General features: G+C 39.0%; 1 protein-coding gene and 1 long non-coding RNA gene across 2 annotated transcripts in view; one reads left to right on the top strand and one right to left on the bottom strand.

Annotated features, from left to right (window-relative positions):
• The window catches only part of LOC137265987 (protein phosphatase 1 regulatory subunit 3B-like), a 93,834-nt gene that overhangs the window by 19,137 nt on the left and 50,663 nt on the right, over nucleotides 1-24,034 (bottom strand). The gene's annotated exons all lie outside the window — the stretch shown is intronic.
• On the top strand, nucleotides 12,808-14,371 carry LOC137265914 (uncharacterized). Its single transcript, XR_010954951.1, has 3 exons — nucleotides 12,808-12,895; nucleotides 13,781-14,000; nucleotides 14,260-14,371. It is a non-coding gene; the product is annotated as an uncharacterized lncRNA (long non-coding RNA).

Genomic DNA, 24,034 nt, shown 5'->3' with positions numbered 1-24,034 from the left:
CTTATAAACATAAATGCTTCTATGGAATATTTGGCCAAACAGATTTTATTGGTCGGAAAATTATATAAATGGATCAGAAAATATTAGTGAAACTCCAACCAAATTATCTAAAATGTGCAAATTATCCAAAATATGTAATTTTATCCAAAATATGTAAAATTATCCATAACACTTGTAATTGCTACTACATCCAGTCGAGACAGATATTATAGAAATGCGTCTTTGGAAACATTCCAGTCAAGAAATAGAAAACCACAATTTACCCCCAGGGTTTACCTTAAACCGAAACATGTTGATGGTTTGTAAAACCTCTCCTTACACAAAACTATTTCAGGGACAAGGAGGTCCAACCACCACCACCCCCTACCCCTCCCCACCTATCTCGAAATTTTAATTATTAAATGATGTCATCTTTATCACGTTTTCTTGTTAGCCACGTCAGTATCTGAAACATCAATATCAAGCTCACATTTCCATTCATGTCTTTAAAAGAGCTGCATAAATGGTATATATCTTTTACAAGACATTTTACATGACTTTATTGTCCTATCACATATACTTGAGCAATGTTTCTCAATACGATAATGGCTTACTGATCAAAGCAGTTCCTTAATGTTCACCTCGTCTCGATGGAGGGTCTGTGCTTGATTGGGTGGAATGGGTCAGCTTAGAGGGGCACCTTGACAAACGTCAAGGCGATGAATGTGGCATGACCTTGAGAGCAAGCAGTACATCATAACCTATGGAAATAAACACTACAGGATCAATGCTTATCACCGACCGGAAACGAACGAGGAAATAAACTCACTGACTCTCTCCCTACGCAATTGAACCGGACATACCTATGACCTGTTTCCACCAGGACATACGGAGAAAATAATACCAATGTTGACTCATGATTAACTGAAAATTATTTACAAGAGCAAAATATCTTTTTTTTTTTAATTTAGAAAAATTGTACGAAGTTATTCTTCGACATGTACCAGGGAGAAAAGTATGTACTAACTTACATGAGGGATGAATATTCCGAATATTAGAAAGTAGAAAATACTTCAAGCGGGGAGTAAAAACATCTGATTCAACAGGCGCAGTGTGATGTCTAGACGGTGAGCAGTCCATAGCTCGATACAGCCATGTGCCGCAGACAGTACAAGTTAGCAACTGTGGAGATCCAGTCCATGGAACGGACTATTTGACAGTGGCTCTTAAAATGTAGGCTTTCGGTGTATTTGGAATTACATACATGTACTGGATATTGTGGGTTTATTATTATGGAAGCGGTTTTATTTCATGCATGACATATACTTGAGTTAAGTTTGGGCGAATAGGTCATCCAACAAAGGATACCCTGATATACCATGACCCTGTAGGACCCAAGTTTCGTGATGGAGTGACAGACACGTAGTCATGCTCACAGCGTGAAGAGGTGCTTAAAAATCTGTTTAAGACGTATTGTGGAAGACGAATTGCAAATTACATGTATTATGAAAGAGCACAGCAGCATTTGTTCCTGAAGGTTGCAACAACTGAAGGTACTCATGTCCCGCCTGTAACGCAGTCGGCGTTTGACGAACGCAAAATTAGACAGATGCATAGACTCTTTGAAGGACATTTAAAAGTGATACATATAAAGACAAGCATTTTACGGATGACAACTTGTTTATTGTGAAGAGTCACGACGTTTCGAAGTATGCTCTTCCTTCTTCATCAGGGCCCTTATTCTCGAAACGTTAGTAGTCCTAAGAATTCTTAACTTTGATCGTAGTCTACGTGTAAAGAATCGGCTTAAGAAGTTCGTAGGGCTACGAACGTTTCGAGAATAGCTAGGTGAATTCATATATTTGGATGTATTGACGTTGCATGAAAATGGGTCAAAACGATTGAGTGAATGAGTTTAGTTTTACGACGCAATCAGGAATATTCCAGCTATATGGATCGATCGATTCGTTAACAAGCGACGTGCAGAGGGTCGACAGCGCTCATGATCAACCACACGGCAGAAAGAAATAGTCTTCCGGACTGCAGCAAAACGCCAACACTTCGTTACGTCCACCATCTTGGAAAATGATCTGTTGCGGAACGCTACCGTCGTCGGCGTGTCTGCTCATCTCATTTGACGATTCTTACGTATAAACGAGCATGCCGTTATGGTGAGGAAGAGCCGTGCCTTAGGAATGGGATGAACAGACCCTGAAGATCCGGTCTCCATGTCCCACAGCAGGGTGAGACAACAGGTAAATATACTATGGAGATGACGTTCTTGGTGGCCGCGAAAGGCGGCATGCGCATTCGTTCAGTGTGACCGAACTGTCATTTCATGGAGTGAGTGAGTTTGTTTTTACTCCGCTTTTAGCAATATCCGAGCAATATCACGACGGGGAACACCAGAAATGGGATTCACATACTGTACCCATGTGGGGAATCGAACCCGGGTCTCCGAATCCGAACGAGCGATCGCTTTAACCACTAGGCTACCCCTCCGTCCATAATGTCATGGACCCCTACGCACCAACGTTTAGTTCCATAACTCTATCCCGTACCGATCGACTTCTCTCACTACGCCCCGTCTTTCTGGCATCTTTACGGGAACTCGGCAATACTGTTACTGAAGAGTTTAATAATCATCCCCTGGCACAAATTCTAACACAAACTGGGAGCGTGAGGGGGCAGTGTCAGGACGTAATCGTATGATTATGTACAGTACTGAGAGTTGGTTTGGGTGAGTGAGTGAGTTGGGTTTAACGCTGCTGTCAGCAACATTTCCAGCCAAGGGGGACACCCGATTTGGGTTTCACACATTCTACCCATTTGTGGAATCGAACACGGACGTGATAAGCGAAGGCATTAACCAGCCGCCCGAGAGAACTGGCTTGGGTTTGATGGGACGCAATTTGTTTTCAAGATTTTTTAAAAGTTTTATATGTAGACAGGTGTTCATTCTGACGCATGATCGGACTAAGTATTACTCATATGCTGTTTGTTGGAATTGTGCTAACTAAATATACATTGCCGTTCTCCTTAAGATGGGATCTTAATTATTAGGTTAAGTATCATTTCGACTGAAGTATAAATCATTCAGCAAGAAAATTGCAGATTATTCGCTAACGTCTGATGTCCTTATTTGAATGTGATTCATAAACTCATAGTTGTGATATAGTCTGAATCATACAATAGACTCTGGCATTACAACAATTATCTAATGATAATAGAAGTGCTTCTGACACTTTGTATCTAAATAAATATCACAAACTTAACCGTCGCTATTTTTATTAGATGTTCTAGATTTCAGAGAAGATTGCTCGTGGAGTCCAATCATCTGTTTACAAAGTTTTTATATGTTTCTTCTAGGGATTGTTCTGACATACCAGCTTTATGCTGATTAGCTGTGAAATAATCAATATAACTGGAATATGTATACACACACACACACACACACACACACACACACACACACACACGTGTGTGTGTGTGTGTGTGTGTGTGTGTGTGTGTGTGTGTATCATAATCTCCAAAGCTTAATTCTAAGGATTCCGTCGAAAATCAATGGCTTGCAAATATTAAGCAAATCAGTATCATTATATATAACCTTTCGTTACTCATGAACAAATATCCGCGAGAAGCAGGTTTGCTGGTAACCATTCCGACTGTGTGACAAATTTCTGCTTAAAGCAGAACCGTTTGAACAATTCCGAGTATAAAGACCAAAACTGGAAAAACCAAGCCGATTCCGACTATGTAACAAGTGTTGTACGAAATCTTTGATTTGTTTACAATATATGTATGATCAGATCGATGTTAATCTTCTATTTTGATCATCATAGGTAATATGTGTTGGATAAAGTAACGGTTAATATTAGAATTCTTCACCTCACTGTTGGATCATTTCCTTGTGGGAGTCATACAGTACATTCCTCTCACGGGCTGTAGTAATTATCATCCAGATGGCCGGAACTGGGCAGTGGTTGTTTGATTGATGCTACAAGAAATATCAGGGTAGGGATAAAAAAACCTTCAGGGATGAGTAATTGGATAAGAGGAGAGTGTACATAATTGAGGTCAAGCGTTTGGTATAAATTCCCGACATCTGTAGCTCCACTGACCATTTTCAGGATTCATCTTGTCGGTGCATGTGAGTTCACAAATCTTAATGTTTTTTCATGTTTTACACAATTTCCATGTTGTGTTAGTATTAGTTATATAGTCCGTATATATGAATCGTTCGTTCTTATGAATTGGACATGTAATCTGTTGGATAAGTTCTGGAACCTTTGAATGCAGCGCCTTTGAACTACAGACAGGATTCATAGCTTGCCGGTTTTTAGCGCTAAACTTTGTTTTTACAAAAGAGGAGGAAGATGCAATTTAATATTTATAAGTGGAAGTAGTGACGGGTAGTATTAGGAGACAGTTGGTGCTTCAGTCAAGGTGTTCAGGGATACAGTTACAGTGGTCACATCTGACCATCTGACACTTCATGGAATTTCATTTTTTTGTCACTTTCTGCACCAGTGAAGCTCCGGGTTAGCATTGGTCTTCAGTAACCTGTGCTTGTCATATGAGGCGACTAACGGGGTAGGGTGATCAGGCTCCTTGACTTGGATGACAGATATAGTCGTATCCCAGATAAGTAGATCGATGCTTATGATCTTGATCACTGGGTTGCCTGGTCCAGACTGGATTATTCACAGAACGCCGCCATACAGCTGGTATTGTCGAGTGCAGTGGTAAAAAACAATCGAACCATGTATGTTCCTCCTTCAGAGATGCCACTTTCCATTACAGATTAGAAATTACAACGGTTTCCATTTGCGATCAATGCCCATGCTGTTGATCCCTGGATTGTCTGGTCCAGACCGTCGCCATATAGAAAGGAATATTGTTGAGTGCGGCGTAAAATTAAACTCACTCACTCTCTTTCTGTAGTTTAATGTGTAATTAAAGAATGTGGTCTTAACGACAGGGGTATGGAAAGTAGCACTTGGTTATGTGCCCTTGGCCACACTACTCACTGGTTTCGAGACGAGAACAAAAACGACTGTCTGAAATATCGAAACTTTGTTATGATTCTCGGAAACGTCTTTGCTGATTGACCATAATGCTCAAAACGGTCCATGTTTGGGAATTCCGTTAAGTACATGCTTCAAAACCAGTTTCATAATCATAAAATGTCTGCCAAACGCAGTTTCTTTCACCATTCTGGCCATCACACAAGCGCGTTTTTATGAACTACAAGGAAACATTGATGAAGCCAGTTTTTGGTTAGCGAGCTATAAATCACTGAACATTTCCAGCTGTTCCGATATAGCCAAATTCTCTACCCGTGTAGCCCATCTCCATTTACCCTAACCGGATACCCGATGTATCAATTCCTTGCATCAAATTTGTAAGAAATGGCAATATTTTCTTCAAATTTCGAATTTTTAAATACCTTAATCATGCCCAATTTTGGTGTCCCCCGCCGTGATATTGCTAGGCGTAAAACTAAACTCACTCACTCACTCTTCAAGGACAATAGAATCTCTTAATCATGAACGAATAACATATTGCTTTGTTTATTCTATTCGACAGGTATCGGGTCCGGGTATTGAGACGGGTCCACGGGTAAACTCTTTACCCACCCGTCCCGGGTATTCGGGTTACCCGTCTCAGTCCTAACCTAACCCGTTTAAACAGACGCAGAATCAGTAACATGCTTTTTTTAAGTACAACATGTCTTTAAATAGAAACAAAAACCATTTCCACGTCCGTAAGAAGTCGATTTTACTGTACAACCAGACAGTCTAGTGACTGACAAACCTAAACATGAAAACGGGTCATGAGTTGTATTAACTTTACTACAAGAATTATGTTTGGACAATTTTGTCATAACCACGGTATGACAACGGCTGAAAGTGCATCAAAAAGGTGAGACACCCAGGCAGGCAGAAATAACCTTCACGAATTGAAGCCAACGATTGGTTGTCAGTTGTCTTGGGTTGTCAGTTGACTTGAGGAGGTTATTTTACAATGATGTCGTATTGGCCACAGTCGGTTTACTCATGACTAGCTGCCGAAAACTATGGTGACGAACTGTTCACCATCAAGCATTTTCTGCTTGATTGTGTGTACTTTTCGACTGCAAGGAACTCACATTTCGATGCGAGAAATCTGAAAGATCTATTTTCCCCCGTGAGCGGACATCTTATTGTTTACTACCTGAGGGAAGTTGACATTATCATAAATTGTAATAATGTCATGTGAAGGACAACTTTCTTGCCTTTGAATTTAGTATAATGTAAGGAATAATAATGTAAGGAATATATATGCTCTTAAAATAAGTGAGTGAGTGAGTTTAGTTTTACGCCGCACTCAGCAATATTCAAGCTATATGGAGGCGGTCTGTAGAGAATCGAGTCTGGATCAGACAATCCAGTGATCAACAACATGGACATCGATTTGCTCAACTGGAAACAAAGTCAACGAGCCTGACCACCCGTTCCCGTTAGTCGCCTCTTACGAATAGCACAGTCGCCGTTTATGGCAAGCATGGGTTGCTGAAGTCCAGTTCCACCCCGTGTAGACCTTCACGGGTGGCTCTTAAAATAAAACTCATTCGGACTTTGCAATTAAAATGTTTATGAGTTGTCCTCGTCACCACATGGCTGGAATAATGCAGATGACATTTCATCAATCTCTGAAACCAAATGAGCGGAAGACTCATTCCTTAGCTGTAGGCACATGCGATTATGTCACACCGTGATCGTGTGGCTTTGACACTGACAATACCAGTCTTGCATTGACAGTAATAATATATCACTGGGAAAAAATGAAAGATGGATGGTAATCTTGTGCGGTAGCCATTTGCATGGTGAGAAGTTTGTACTTTCGAGAAACTAGGAAGTAAACTGAAAAATGGTGAACCATTTTTGTTCCACCTTGTTTCCTTCAGACAAAATGTAGGTACATTCAGCTATAATCTTAGATAAATAATCATATTAACAAAATATCAGTATCAAACATGTATGTGCTGCTTCATGTGTAATGATAGCGGATCCTATGCCGCGAAGTCACCTTAAATCACTGGCAACATGATACTGACCAAATGATTTTTTCAACTGGATAGCATTCTCTCAGAAATCACTGCATATATTAAAAAGAAGATTTTAAAGGAAAAGTGCCGTGTGGTAGCCTAGTGGTTAAAGCGTGGGCTCGTCACGCCGAATATCCAGGTTCGATTCCCCACATGGTGCTCTCCTCTGTTGTATTGCTATAACATTGCTAAACGCGGTGTAAAACCAAACTCAGTCACTTCAAAGGAACAGAAGCAACTCATTATAAGGTATTCTTTTCGTTTTATTTTTGCAGGTCCATCACCATGAAGACCCAGCTTGTCCTCGCTGTTCTTGTAGCTCTGGTTGCGATTGGCAACACTGTCCCCCTCCACGGAGGTCTATATGGTCCGTCTCAACTCTACGGCGGAGGTGTGTATGGACCATCTCAATTATTCACCAGCGACCTCTATGGACCGTCACACAGCCTTTATGGACATTCTCCGTTACTGGGTAGCGCTATCTATGGGCATTCTCCCTACCTTGGTGCCAATCTGTACGGCTTATCTTCCCATAGCGGGTTGTATGGGTATTACGGGCAATACGGGGTACCTCCTTACGCGGTACCTCCTTACTTTGGTGGACGTGGAGGATTCTTCCAAGGTTTACTGGGGGCAGGGTTCCAGTTCCAGGGTAACTCCACCTGGTGAACGTGCAGCGTCCGGAAGCGAGGTGAGAAAATAAAACACCATGTACTATTTCATCTGGGCCAAATCTATAGATTGTAAGACTTTCGTACACCAAGAACTCCACCGTAATGCTATGTTAGCGTGCCATAGTGTGTTACAATATTATGTCAGTAAGTAGTAATTATTCTGGTAAGACATGTCAGTACGGAGGGTCGTAATTATTGTATGTTAAGAAATGTCAGTGAGGAAAGTCGTAATTATTCTGTGATACAATATGTTGGTAAGGAGAGTCGTAATTCTTCCGTGATAAAGTATATATGTTAGTAAGAAGTTTCGTAATAATTTTGTGTTGCAATACACCAGAGAGGAAAGTCGTAATAATTCTATGTTGTAATTTGTCAGAAATGACAGTAAGTAGTAATTATTCTGTTAAGACATGTCAATACGGAGGGTCGTAATTATTCTGTAATAAGGTGTATATGTTAGTAAGAAGTGTGGTAATAATAATGTCTTGCAATACATCAGGAAGTCGTAATAATTCTAAGTCAAAATTGTCAGAAAGCATGATAAGATAGATCTGAAAGGAGTGTTGTAAACCTCTCAAAGATGGTTAATACAACAATAAAACAAAATGCATTATAAACATACATCAATAACCACAGTGACTTGTATCGTTTAGAAACGGCGTTCGAAACACATATAGGTGTATAGACCCTACCCCAATACTATATAAATAAATGTCACGGTCACTTATGGCCGACAAGTGAGTAGGATTGCCGGCGGTTTTGGTGAAAATGTTTGCTTACTGTCGAGAAAATGACATGTAGATGTTGCAATAAGTTTTCCGACCCACGGAATGCCGCAGCCGATCGAATCCAGCCCAGCTCTGGTGCTGTCAACGTGTCTGGAATTAATAAACGAATTTAAAAGGTGAGTTTTCGTCGTATTTGGTGATCCATGATTTGGTCGTGAAATTGCGCAGGTAGCTTTTTTCGATGATTCGTGGCGTATAACGTTTGAAATAATGATCCAATTGTGACCATTTATAGCTCATTTTGTAGGGAAATCATCTGGCTTTCGATCCGTTGGCCCCGACGGGGCCTTAATATATTTATTATAACTTTGATCGAGGAGGGGATCGTTTCTTCGTTACATCCCATTCCTTATATAATTATAGTACTAGGGTAGGGTCTATACACCTATGTCTTTCGAACGCCGTTTCTAAACGATACAAGTCCCTGTGTCAATAACGATTGCTCTCCGGTTTTACATTGTCTACCAAAGCCTCGGAGGCGTGTTTTCTCTAACATATATACCGTCAATGATGGTAGATGATCATTTAATGACGCTACATAACACAACTGAAGCAGGTGTAAAATCAATTTAATGACAGTAACTATAAATGCATAATTTAACCCAATCACGTTCGTCGGCCCGGTGGCCCTGCGGTTGAGCGTCTGATTTTCACAGATTCGAGACGTGCGGTTCAAGTCCCACCCGGGAAAGAAATTGTGTGTTGATATTAATGTTGAACGATGCTTTTCAATTGATTTAAGCACGTAAATGTATCATATGCCTGTTGATGTTCGTCTAAAGTTAGGAAAAGTAAAACCTGGGAAGCGGCCTTACTAACGAAAAGTAAAACCTGGGAAGACGTCTTTCTACTGAAAAGTAAAACTTGTCCTTCCAAAACAAAAACCTCAAATGTGGTTATTCTGGTGAAACAGGAGATGACCTAATATATTTGAGAAGCCCACTATATCACGTCAATAACGTATCCCCATTGCGGCGATCGATGTTCATACTGTTGACCCCTCCATTGTCTGGACCAGATTATTTGCAGACCATCGCTATGTAGCTGGTGTTAAACAACAACGACAACAACATACAAAACAACACAAACACTGGAAGAATGTAAATTTCGGCAGTTGAAAATATATTGTCCCTGATGTACTTTACTGAGACAGTGCAATCCCAAATATTACATATGCTACATTTGACCACTTTGTAAATTGTAAAATTTCTTTTTGAAACATTATTCGATATTTACAGCTGTTCAGGAAAACATGACATTTTATGATAAAAATACTGGTATTTTTATAACCGAACATATTTGAACATGTATTTTTCTCCCTGATTTTATTTAAGGGCGGTAGGGTAGCTAGATGTTTTAAGCGTTCGCTCGTCACGATGAAGTCCCGGGTTCTATTCCCCAAAAGTTGTTCACTGGTCATGAGGGGGACATGGGTTGATGTACCCTCGATGTTTGTTTATGATTCCCTCGCCGTTTTGGCCCAGGGAACATAAACAAATATCGAGGGTGCGTCAATCCATGTGCCCCGAGGGGCCAGTGAACAACGTATTTATCTTACCGAACTCAGTTTTGAACAGTATGAATTAAGCATGAATATCGGATTGTACATTTCAGTCAATCTGTGTGAATCAAACGATTCGAATCTTGCAACTCGTTGTTTTCCCCGCAGGTATTGTCTTGATAAAGTCGCCACTGTGTAATTCCCCTCCTTCTTAATATTCCCCTGGGACTACATTTGAATGTTTTGTCAAATCTTATTAATTGGAATGAGAGGCAAATCGTTCCGTAGCTATCATCACATTTTGCAGACGAAACAAAAACAAATTTAGTTATCTCCCTACCATGTATTTGCATCCGCACAACATCGGTAATTTCCGTGCATCGTGAGTCAATATTATTCGAGATAAACAATTACTACAACGAAGTACCGAGTGAGTTGCCATTGGCAGCGGGGTACATTGCAATGTACGTCGCTTGTAAGTGGGGTGCAATGAAAATAACAGAAGAGCGTTTAGCCAGTCAGATGTGTGAGGTAAGATAATGTGTGAAGCCCATTTCCGGTGTACCCCGACATTGTTAGAATACTGCTTAAAACGGCGTAAAAATAAACTCACACAAACATCCATAAACCAGCATATAAAAACGTTTATAACATATGTAACCATCACATTTTATTGTATTTCCAGCTGATGGCAGTCATCAAGACATGAATTCCTACGACCTCCCCGTGTTTTACAGCTGGTCAATTGATGGTATCAAAATACATCGAAGATTTTGGATTGCTCCTGTGTTGTCACTTCATTACATTGCTTTGGTCTATGTTAAAAGGCGCGTTAAATGATAAAAGTGTTAAAAGTCATCGATCGTTTATTCTAATGATCCTAAACCCACATCGAGGCTTAGGGTGATGGGGTAGCCGCTTTTAGCAATATTCCAGCAATATCACGACTGGGGACACCAATAATGGGTCTCACACATTATACCCATGTGGGTAATCGAACGTGGGTCTCCGACGTGACGAGCGCCCACTTTAACCACTAGGCTACCCAATCGCCGCCCGATTCATGGAAATCAATGGTGTCACTGCTATTGGCGCATTAGTAGACTCGGTGAGCGTTTTTATTGCTTTTTGGTTTGAGTGAGCTACATGTAGTGACTTTGGTGTTACGCCGCTTTAGCCATATTCAAGCAATATCACGGCGGGGGACACCAGAGATGGACTTCACACATTGTGCCCACGTGGGGAATAGAACACAGGGCTTCGATTTTCGAAGCTCTCTTAGCGTTAAGATGGTCATATGTTAATATTAATGTATGGAACTTTCGACTATCTTAGCGTTAAGAGAACTTCGAAAATCTTGTCCCAGGTCTTCGGCGTGACGAGCGAACACTTTAACCACTTGGCTACCCCGCCGTCCCTCTTTTGGTTTGAACGAGCCCCGTAAACGACGTGACTGCGTCATGTTTATCACTTGGAACAATATTTCGCTTATATCACAGCTTGACAGCCTGGAATGGAAAGGAAAAACGACAGCGATCCCGCATTTTTAGCATATTCGAAAGGTTGAGATCGCGAGAATGGCCCTTGCAGTATTTTACCCTAACACCAGTGAGCTTCACGGTTCGGGTGTGTCCCTTTGTGTGTTTCTGCTAAAAGCAATATAGCTAATACGAACGAGTGGTCATGAGCGAGTTTTTTCCCCACAAGGCAGAAATGTCATTTCGCAGCAATTTGTTTATATCACCTTCAGAGAGGAGGGGCGACATAGACGGCAGACAGTCTGTCGCCGGTGTCACTCCCGTGTTCGTTCAGCTCGAGTGAGTAACTCCCGTGACCTTGAGGTGCAAGCTGCGGAAACACGCTGAAAACAGTTGCGTCCCTTGTCTACCAGGATCCGCTGCTCGTAGACGAATCACTAATTAATTTCGGCATCGACACTTTTCTGAAGTGTCCTGTTCCTGTGTTTTATATCACGGGATGCATTTCCAGTCGCGATTTGAATGAATATCCTTGCGCCACTGGAATCGTCTAAAGGATCTCATTGTGTCGAGTTGATGTTAGATATTTTCAGGAGGATTAATGATTCAGAAAAAACAAACCATAAACAGCTACACATAGATCCAGGTCAGAAGTGATCTTCTGTAACCCATACATGTCGCAAGAGGCGACTAACGGGATCGGGTGGTCAGGCTTGCTGACTTGGTTGACACATGTCACCGTATCCCAATTGCGTAGATCGATACTCATGCTATTGATTACTTCTAGATTGTCTGGTCCAGACGTGATTACTTACAAACCGCCGCCATATAGCTGGAATATTGCTGAGTGCGGCTTAAAACTAAACTCACTCACTAACACTCACAGCTACGTAAAGGCGACTTCTCATTCATTATATACCTAAAACATACATGGCTTTATTGTTACCTTGGAAAATATTTTTGACTGTGACTTGAAGAAAATAATAAGCAGAGATGGTCCATTCAAAACACGCACTGTGTGCATTTATAGAAATGCACACACTTTAATAATTGAAAATACACCTCGCTGGGTGACGTACGACGCAGTTACGCAACGACCTCGAACACGTGAGAAACGTATTGTATCCAATGTATTTTAATGTTATGAAACACCTTCCTGATTTACCGAAAATGATGGATGACACGAGAGTAAACATGACTCGCACTGCCCTGGAGAAGACGACGGGAGATTGGCTGGATTTACAAGAGGAGGAAATGGGGGAGGGATAGCGTGGGAGGGGGAGAAAAAGGTCAGTCGCGATTTCAAGGACGGAATACAGTATAAATGGTGCCAAATTCCTTATTCTGGTTGCCCAGTTTGTCTTTGACGTCAGATCGTCTCTGCGGTGAGTAGGTCTTTCCTTAAATTTAATCCACCTTTTAACATTGTGTGACTAAATTCAAGAAACATCTAAAGAGTAACGTTTGTCATATTTGCCACAATAACGACGGGTGTCTGAGCGAGTTTGACGTCTGACTTTGCGTGCAGGGGATTAGGTGCCCGACTCTGAAAGTGTGGGTTCGAATCCCAGATGCGACTCAACGCAAACAAACGTTCTAAAACGTGTACTTTACATAGAAAGCGTAATCCCAAATGTAACATATGATATCACTTAACCACTTTCTAGATGGCATCGGGTATTTATCAAAGAGGTTTGAGTATAATTTGCAAGCAAGCTTAATAACATTTATATAATGCTTATTGTTGTGTGAACGCATGTCGAGGAAACACGTTCTTATCAGAATTCGTGTTTTGCACATCTAAAGAGGGTACGAGCAATGTTGTGGTTTCCGGCGTAACAATGTACTTTTGTCTGTATCCGCTTCTGGTTCGAATCTCAGAAAGGCCACGACCATGATATTGGGCTGTCCGGAACATACTTGTATAATATTTTCCTCCCACAATAGACTGACACATCATTGAAACTATTCTAAATCGTCTCCATTCCGAGCTCTAACATATTGCATGTTCACTTTATATCAAAACATATTTTAATTATAAAGTGGTCTGGTTAAAACTCCCCACAAGCAAGCAGATGTCCATGAACGCAGCATGGATCAGTGTCGAAGTGACGTTCCTTTGGGAGTTGCCTCTCTTGGCTCAGAGGATTTAGATGAAGAGTCCGAATCTCTGCAATGTCACTTCACCTGAAACGTCATGATTTCCCTGTGACTATTCATAAGCACTCATATATATCAAAGCTATGTACACTCTGTGTTTTGGCCGGCAGGTACATCTCATGATGAAGACACTACTTGTACTTCTCGTGCTTGTTGCCGTCGTTGCTATGACAACAGCAGCATTTGGTCATATTGGACTTCTTGGCAATCCCTTCCTTGGCCGATTTCCTCTGTTCGGTGCTCGTTTTGGTTTTCCTTTCCGGTACCCGTTCTATGGCCTCCCATTCCGCCGTTTTGGATTTCCCATATTCTAAGATCGTACTAGAAGAGGTGAGTGTAATATTCTCGGGCTATGATCGAAGATTTTTTTAATTCCATTTTCGTTGCAACATTTATTCACAACAGGTGACACACTAAACAAGATTCTCACATGACGGTGCTACCGTAAGGACAGGACAAGGCTCATCCTAACATTAACTGCAAGAATGTTACCTGTTTTACAGGCCATACTCATCCTAACATTCGCTCATGACGGCGTTACTTGTTATGAACATTCACAAAATTTATTGGAAGTTTTTTCCCCTTTCAGAGAGAACAAGAGCACAAAGTTTCCTGTGACCATCGTCAAGAACTTGAAATGGCTACACAGCTAGTCAAGATTCTGTTGACAGTTGCACTGAAATAAATCGGGCAAACCATAATTGGCAGACATTACTTTTCTTTCACAAGAGCAAGTAGTGGATGTCTTCACGTTGACATGGTATTGAAGGCATTGTTTTCTTTGTATTTGCACAGCAAGTCAGCTATATTTAGGTCATGTTATGGTGAACTGGTATGAACCGGCTTTATAAATGAGTGTCGTTGGGGTAGAACGACATATAAAAAGCCAAATCACCGATAACAATTTGAACGTTTACGACTCAGCGCAACGTTGATGCATATTTTTTTTTGGTCAGATATACACATATCAGACAAGAATGGGAAGAAATAATGGATACATAGAGTTTTGTTGAACGTAGGCACGACTGCTCGAGGACTGTATGTTATATGGCAAGGACGTGTCTATTTTGGTCAAGGTGGTGACCTTTTTTGCTTCAGATACTGACATCACATTCTCTAGGCTTAAGAATCTGAGTACACAGTAACATCGATATTTTTCAAGCCTGGGATCTCCCATCCTCGTTATCTCCAGGATATGATAAATCTCCACCATACCCTGGATGCATCTACGGCTCCCTTGGCTGGCTTTTTGACCAATCAGGTGTCTACGCTGGGAAGTTATACGTACCGATCACAATTCACTTTTGCTTTTAAAATTATCTGACCGATTAAACTTGGCAACACAATTCATGCAGAGGAACTCTGCATGTCTGCATGAAGTACGAGTTCTTGCATATATTTTTTAAAGTTTAGGATCTGACAATTTGTCTGTATGATTTGCCCCAACACGGAGCCCCCCTGCGAATAACACTTCATAGCTGCGACAGTTATCTTCGGCGACACTGACAAGCTCGGTTGTAACGGCGGCTTAGCTGATTGGCTTCTGTGAGAATGCGGAACCAGCCAATGGGAGTTAATAAAATTATCGGACAGAGTCGTAGATGCATCCAGGGTATAATGGAGACTCATCGGAACGTATACCCTGGAGATACCGAAGATGGTGATCTCCGTGTTAGTGCTTAAGACCTTGAACAGATATTACCGGAAATATCCAGGCATCGAATATAAAATGTGAAAATACATACACCCAAGTAAATTCCTTGGGTGACAGACATTTACCACAAATGCATATTTAGGGATTATGTGAAATTCCAACCCTAATTATGACACACGGAACTCACTTATGCACATTACAGCAACGGATGCAAACTGGGATATCAGTCTTAAGGCTAATGGTGGTAATGACACCACCAAACAAGAGTCATCAGAAGATGACATATCCCCCCGGCCCCAAAATGTTTGAAAGGACTAATCATCTGACAGTTACTTATTGTCTTTTTAGACAAAGTTTGAATTGTTTCCATGGAAGTCATGAAAAATATAAACGCTATATATCTGTAATCAGAACAAGTCACCACTTCACGATCTGACTCATATATCTGCCAAGATCTTTTGAAAGACATGACATGGTTTTCAAGTTGTGCTCTGCAAACGAAGTCCGAAATGTGTCCATGGAAACCGAGAATATAATAAATCACAAAAACCTGTAAATACCAAAAGGCACCACTTTGGGGTCTGCCACACATATCTACCAAGTTTTCCTGACAGATTTTAAGAAGTTTTTGAGTTCTACGCTGGAAACGAAATACACCTCTCACTTATGAGACTAAGTCCGAAATGTTTCCATGGAAAACGAGAAAATAATAAATCACAAAAAACCTGTACATAGCAAAAGGTACCACTTTAGGTTCTGATTGATACATCTACCACGTTTTGCAGAAAAATGTTGAAAATCATCTGACAATTATTTGATGTTTTCTTAGATTCAATGGAAGTCATGAAAAATATAAATCACATATATCTGTAAACAGCAAACTGCACCTCTTCAACATCTTAGATTCAATGGAAGTCATGAAAAATATAAATCCCATATATCTGTAAACAGCAAAAGGCACCACTTCAAAATCTGTCTCATATATCTGCCAACATCTGTTAAAAGGTATGAAATAGTTTTCGAGTTGTCCTCTGGAAACGAAGCCTATGCCCCCATTTTGAGACGAAGGCAGAATTGTTTCCATGGAAGCCAGGAAAATAATAAATCACAAAAACCTGTACATAGCAAAAGGCACCACTTTAGGTTCTGACTGATATATCTACCACATTTTGCAGAAAAATATTGAAAATCATCTGACAGTTACCTGATGTTTTCTTAAGATTCAATGGAAGTCATGAAAAATATAAATGCCATATATCTGTAAACAGCAAAAGGCACCACTTCAAGATCTGTCTCATATATCTGCCAAGATCTGTAAAAAGGTATCAATTGGTTTTCGAGTTGTCCTCTGGAAACGAAGTCTATCCTCCTATTTTGAGACTAAGTCAGAATTGTTTCCATGGAAACCAGGAAAAATAAAAATGCCAAGACATTGTACATAGCAAAGGGCACCACTTTGGGGTCTGCAACACACATCTACCAAGTTTTGCAGAAAAATAGTGAACGGTTTTTGAGTTCTTCTCCGGAAACGAAGCCCATCTGCCCATTTTGAGACAGTCAGAATCGTTTCCATGGAAACTGGGAAAATAATAAATCACTAAAGTCTGTAAATAGTATAAGGCGCCACTTTAGGGCCTCCCCTGCATATCTGCCAAGTTTTGGAGAAAGATATTTAGTAGTTTTTGAGTTGTGCACCGGAAACGAAGTCCATCCCGCCATTTTGAGATCATGTCCGAAACGTTTCCATGGAAACCCAGAAAATCATAAATCATAAAAACCTGTAAATACCAAAAGGCACCACTTTGGAGTCTGCCACATATATGTACGAAGTTGTGCTGATAGATATTAAGAACTTTTTGAGATGTGCTTCGGAAACGAAACACATCTCTCACTTTTGAGACTAAGTCTGAATCGTTTCCATGGATACCAAGAAAATAATATCACAAAAACCTGCAAGGAGCAAAAGGCACCACTTCAGGTTCTGATTGATATATCTACCACGTTTTGCAGAAAAATAAAGAACGGATTTTGAGTTCTGAGCAATATATTAGCAATATTAAGGCAATTGCACGCGAGGGGCACCAGAATGAGCTTCGCACCTTGTACCATTTGGGAATCGAACTCGGATCTTCGGTGTGACAAGGGAACCACCTGGCCACCCCAAGGTCCCGGTTGGTGTATGAGTGATGTGAACCTATGAATGCTTTGTTGACCAAGATCCAATAAGATACGTGTAGAGGTCACGAGCAAGCTGATAAAAAGAGTATTTTCATTCATATATCTTTCCGTATTACTCGAGTAAAACTTGTCTGGCATGACATTTTCCATGCAGTCCCGTTACTTGTAACTTTACAGTGAGAACAAAGAGAGACGTTCATTTCTACCAACTTTATTTCTGCAGGTAGATGCAGGGGATGTACATTATGTATGCTTGCAGGAAGCAGGTATCCCCTGCCCGTGGTTTGATTAACACCTCAATACAATGAATAGAGACTAAACATTAGTATGAGGACACACCATACAAACCACTCGGAAAGCCAATGTGCCAACTTGTGATGGTAAACTCGAACTGCTTCCAAAACACGCTCATCATCAACTCCACGCAACACTTGTATAATGAGCATGAATATTCTTTATACAATGATGTACAGGGAGGTGAACTTCAAACTCCTCACACATCAGATGGGCCCATGAGGACCATGTTTCAAGTCCAAAGTTGACTACAACTGTGACTTGGTTTGCCCATGTTGGTGTTAAAATGGACATTATACGACCTGAAGTAATGCGACAGGTCAGTGTAATACTTGATAAGTGTGAATATGGTAATGTGACAAAATACACGATTTCATGTTAAATGTTGTTTTACGAACCAGCAATACATGAAGAAATTCTTGCTTCTGAAAGAGTTCTGATGAAAAATCTGTTCAATATTGAACTTTGCGACTGTTTGGATTTATGCTCATTTTTACATGAACCAGTCATATATTATGAGAGGACATGTTCACACTATAATTGGAATAAAGAATTTGTTAAACTGCACACTACCTATATGTCTCTCATGTGGATGTTTCTTTTGAGGTCTTTTTATTCTTTCACGACAGATTCCACAGAAACTGAAACTGACTGCTTCAAGTCACTGCTTTTGTCTTTTGGCATTCTTTACAAGTAAAAATACGAACAAGTATCCTCAAACAATTGAAAAGCAACAGTAATGTCAAAACTCATAAAACAACATTCACATCATAGTAACATTATCATTTGCATTTTAAAACAAGTTGGATTTTAAAATGCTCAACCCAGAAAGGAAAACATTTAAAATTTCAACTTGTCAATCTGCAGACAAAAGAAGCAAAAATCTGGAAACTGCCACTGCACACCCTAAAGAAGTGATACACTGAATACAAGGTGTAAGAACAAGAGGGATAAAACATGACCAAATAATGACTTACGACTAACAGGAAGGAGCTCTCTTACTTCTATCAAATCATTTCTTGGGTCTGTCATCATTTTATATCATGCTGGAACTTGCTTGGGACTGCTGAAGCCTTTGTCCAACATATTTCTGTTTTAACAGTGAAATGAAAATACAATCTGAGAGAGCTCCTTCAAAGAAGAGGCAGATTTAGCAATTGTCGCTAACCTTCTCTGACTGACTTGGGACTTTCGGAGATTATTACCCTGTTGATGATGAATGAAGACATCAAACAGCAGTTTGAGTCTGTGTTGAAGACAATAACTTAGTTCTCAAACTGCAATCACGGTCTGGGGTAAGTCATATTTTTATGAAACAAACATATGAAATTCCAAGGATTTCATTGTGCATAGATTATTTCAGTTGAAAAATTACTAGGTTTGAACCTAAAATAAATTCACAAAATGATTGTTATAGTAACATAAACTATGTGTCACAACATGAAAACATGAACTTTTTCAAATAAATATACACAGAAGCAGTACAGATCTAAGTTGCAGTAATTCCAACTGAAATACCGGATATTGTGTTCTCGTATTTCTTAGGATATGCATCAGAGCAAACACATAAACGACACCTTTCATATACAATGGGAAAAAACAACATAACACACATTCTTGCTTAAATACACTATTCATACCTTTGACAAGCTTTTCATCCTAAACAAACACTATGACATTCATGAAATATTTAGTACAGGGAAGGCAAAATCAGTGTCAGTGCAAAGCAGAAACACTGTATTGCCTGCAAACTAGGATACAAAATAGCTGCAATAGCTAGGGTCTGTTTATTTCACTAAACACAATCAGGTAGTGCCTTGGGGTTTGTTTAACCTTCACTGATTTAGTCCCAATTAAACAAACCTTTCACAAACATTCAATTTTCACAATGGTATGTTCTCCAGTTCTACACACAACGAAATACCTTGACTGAAAGCAAGATGAGGAAGTACATTCCTTTGCTAAGCATGTAGTTCAACCTGAATCAGCTGGAGGAGGAAAACATACCAGACTAAAAATACTCAATGAAGGTCCTTGCAATTTCACATTAATTCAATAATTTCACCATCACAAACTGTCATGAAAAGTTCAAAACTCCATCTTTTCCATTAACGTAACAATGATACATATATATGTTGCCTTTTGATCTTGCACATACTGGTGTTTCTAGCTACTGAGTGATTATATCTTTTACTCACAGTGCTAAGTGAAGCAACCATATAAATTCTGTTTAGTTTGTGACATTGGTCATGTAACAATTGACTGCAATTCAGTAAGTTGTGAAATGATACAGATAATTCCATATTAATAACTTGGACTGTCAAAGATATTCAGTGCATCTGTACACTAAACATTGATATCCAGCTCCTTAATGTTTTTTTTTTTTTTAAAAAAAAATTGTATCTGTATACTCAACACATTTGAATACAATAGTTGCTGGGAGACTGTTGGTGTACTTGTACATCCAAAATCTGGATTTTGCCTGGTCCAACATCCACAGCAAATCAGTTGGGAATGTTTGATGGCTGTGTCCAAGATGTCCACAATTGTGCTAAGCAGCCTTTGAGATTAATGCCAGCAAACTAGCATGTGCCCATAAACGTATTCAAAATGCTATTTAAGTATGAGATACAAACCCTTCTGGGAGGGTTCAGTCTACCACATCTACATTTTACCACATCCATGACAAGGATCTGCATGTGACATCTTCGGTACCTCCATGCAACTTGTCATCTTTCACAACACACTGTATTGTGTCGGCAATCAGGGCCTAGATGTTCAAAGCTTCAATAGCCCTTCCATAGTTGCAAGTTGATGTTAATGTATGGCACTTACAAATATGTTGGTGCTAAGGGAGCTTCGAAAATCTGGGCCCAGGACTAGAAAACTCCCTATACAAACAAACAACCGTTAGTGTTGTGGATGATCAACAAAAGTATAGAGGTAAATGTCATCAATTTTCTATTGTTTCTTTCGTAACAAATGCGATAAAATCGTATGGGTTGGCATCTGCTTAAAACAAATCTGGTCAGAAGTCATTTGGACTTTTACTGACCTAAACAAATTCAAAATAATTTATTTTTAGTCATGCTATTTTTGTAGGTGAACAAGGTTACAGATGATCTAAATTTGAGATGCTGCCACTTCGGTCCTGGCAAATCTTAGTTCCATATTAGGGCAAATCTAAGATTCAAACCCACAATCAGTAGATCCTGGCATGACTAAGGGAGACAATTCTGCATAACCCTCAGAAACTGGAACAATCTTGCCCCCATTATAATGTAAGGCATATCCAAACTGATGTTTGAATACTACTGGTTGTTAGTCACTACATTTCACACAAAACTTCCATTTGTAAAATATCCATCATCAGTGAGAATAATTCAAAATAGGGAACACTGAACATTTTGGGGATGATACCTGGACACTCTCCAAAAGAACAAACAGTATGTGATACCTTGTACAAAAACAATTTGTACACTCACTCTGAATAAGTACACCTTGAACAAATTCTGCAACCATGGAAACACATTAACAAGTATCAGCAGAATACTCATCAATATTTGGTTTAACAATTTCAACAATTTAACAAGTCTGTTACACACATCTGGGAGAGGATGACATCACAATCCTCTTCCATTACAGAACAAAGGATGGTGAAATGACAGGAAACTGAACTTGCATACAAAGTTTCTCACTTTGAAACAGACATGAAAAAAAGACCTGATAATGAATAGAAACAAATATTGTAAACAGTTAAGAAAAAAGTGTGCTCTCTCTACAAGGGATTTGCTTTCCTGGAATGAATAAGTTTAATGAGACTCGTGGATGAAGATATGAATCATGTCAAAATTAAATGTACTGCCTGAATAGGTCATGACTTAAAACCAGGTCAAACTACAAACAATAACAGAGAATATTTGACGAGTATCATAAACAAACATGACTCAACATATACATCATGTTGTTGGTGATTTAGAATTAGTTATCTTAGCAATATATGAAATATGGTGTAATGATCATGAATTATTAAAACCTGAAATGAGAAATATTAAGTTTAAGAGGAATAAATTAACATTCACACAAGACACTTTCTAATCATATGTAACCATGGTAACTAGCATCAATCACACTATCATCAGGATGAGTTCTTCATTCACCTTATTATGACCACTTCAAATATACATACGTGTTATATATACACACACATTGTAAGCATGAGACGTACTGTATTGGATGACATATAATGGTTGTTTCAAATCGTGCACTGAAGGACAATAACACAATGATCAACACAATAATATACCCTTCAATGGTTATTACGCAAAAAGCTTAACTAAATCATTAATAACCTATGAATCATAGTGAAGAGGTTATGGATTAATTAGCAGCAAATATTTGAAAGCTGTGTCGAACTATTTCAGTTTTGTATGGACTTATCAATACATATATATAATCTTCAACTTTGCAGTATTGAAACGAGTGTTAAAACATTAATTCAAGAAAACAATGGTTATAGACAAATACAGACATGTCCTATTGTGGCTGTTTCATCCAGAGACAAAAAGGTATGTCTTCAAATCAGTATTAGATTTCCACATGCAACACAACTTGTTAGTTCATAATTTCAGACATTTTGAGCACAAAAAATGAAACTCAGCTGTGCACATGTCTAACACTTTCTACATATAATAAACAGCATAAGAAGTAATGTGTTATTAAATGTGATATTGAAAACAACTGTGCAACGGTGGGTTTTGAAATTTGAGGCAAAATCTGAAAACCTGCCCTAAACAACAGAAAAATAACAAAACTTGAAACAAAAAAGTACAGTACAAATATTGGCATATGCACCTTACTTGTGTATTCAAGGTCACTATCAGTCAGTCATATATTCTGGACCAAGTTGCGATCTCCTACAGTGCCCTGCATGCAGATCTTTGCAACTGGCAGAAACCTATTGCTAAAGCAATGTTTAGTTTCTGCACTCTTTATTGAAAATTGTCAAAACATACTGACATGACGTAATCCTTTTGTCAAGAGGACTATAGCACTGAAGAACTTTTACCTATTTTGTTTAATATCACATGATACATGTTGAAAAACAATCTGTCAAAATCATAGGACATTCTTTACAGTATGTTTGCCAAAATATATTCTGAGCTAGGCTCATTGCTGAACTACATGAATTATCATTATTCAGTTAAAAATCATCATATATTCTTTACTTGTCTAACAAGTCCTCATGCTTCCTTATCAGTGACCACATATACATCCTTTCTCCTGAACCGGGTATCTACTTATCTAAAAGAATTACAATTAATTTTACTATAACCTACTAACAAAATAAACATGCATGATAAAGTTTTGAAAATTCAACAAATAAATAACAGAACATAAATTAAAGAAATTAAATTAGGTGGTGGAAAGCTAAGGCAATCAAAAATAGAAAAACAAATAGGTATTGTTATTTTCTTCAAATCTTGGAAGCAAGCATTTGAGGTTTTATGTGAGGGTTTTGGCAAACTGACATATCAGATACTGCAAATCACATCTAAAATCCTTACGGAAGGTATTTGCCTAAATAAAATATTTTCATCAAGATATTAATCATACTTTAATAGCAACTTACACAAAAGCATCTGTGAGTAACTGGGAGCAAAGGCATATACAGGCTGAATAATTGACAAAATAAATTACTATTAACACACAGTGACAGAACTCAGTAAGTAACAGTTTAAAAGCAGTTGATCATGAATGAACAAAATGGACACTAATTAATTTACTTTTACAATTATACAAAGCACAGCAAGCACTTACTGAGACCTACCTAAAAACGTAAGCCTGAGATCGTTTCAGAATCTTATCTGATTTACAACTTCCAACTAAGCCAGTCTGCACAACTACTGTATCATAAAAGAATACTTCAGCACCACTTTGATCAGAGCTGAACCTTAAAGAATTAATACAAATTAATTTTATCACATGCATATTTTTAAGAGATAGATGGTTCCTATATTCTACAATTTCTTTGTAAATACAACACATCAAACCTCAAAACACCATGAATGAACCATAACAAGGACACATGAATATGATTGCTTGCAATAAACAAAAAAAAAAAAAAAGAAAGAAAAAAAAGAAAAGAAAAAAAAAATATATATGTCTAAAACATTGTTTTTTAAACAGTTTTCTATGGCTAAATTGATTCTTTGATTTATTTCAAACACTTAACTTC

This window comes from Haliotis asinina, chromosome 15, assembly GCF_037392515.1.
Source record: "Haliotis asinina isolate JCU_RB_2024 chromosome 15, JCU_Hal_asi_v2, whole genome shotgun sequence".
NCBI classification, from domain to species: domain Eukaryota; kingdom Metazoa; phylum Mollusca; class Gastropoda; order Lepetellida; family Haliotidae; genus Haliotis; species Haliotis asinina.
The sequence above is the reverse complement of the archived record's forward strand: the minus strand, read 5'-3'. Positions and strand labels throughout refer to the sequence as shown.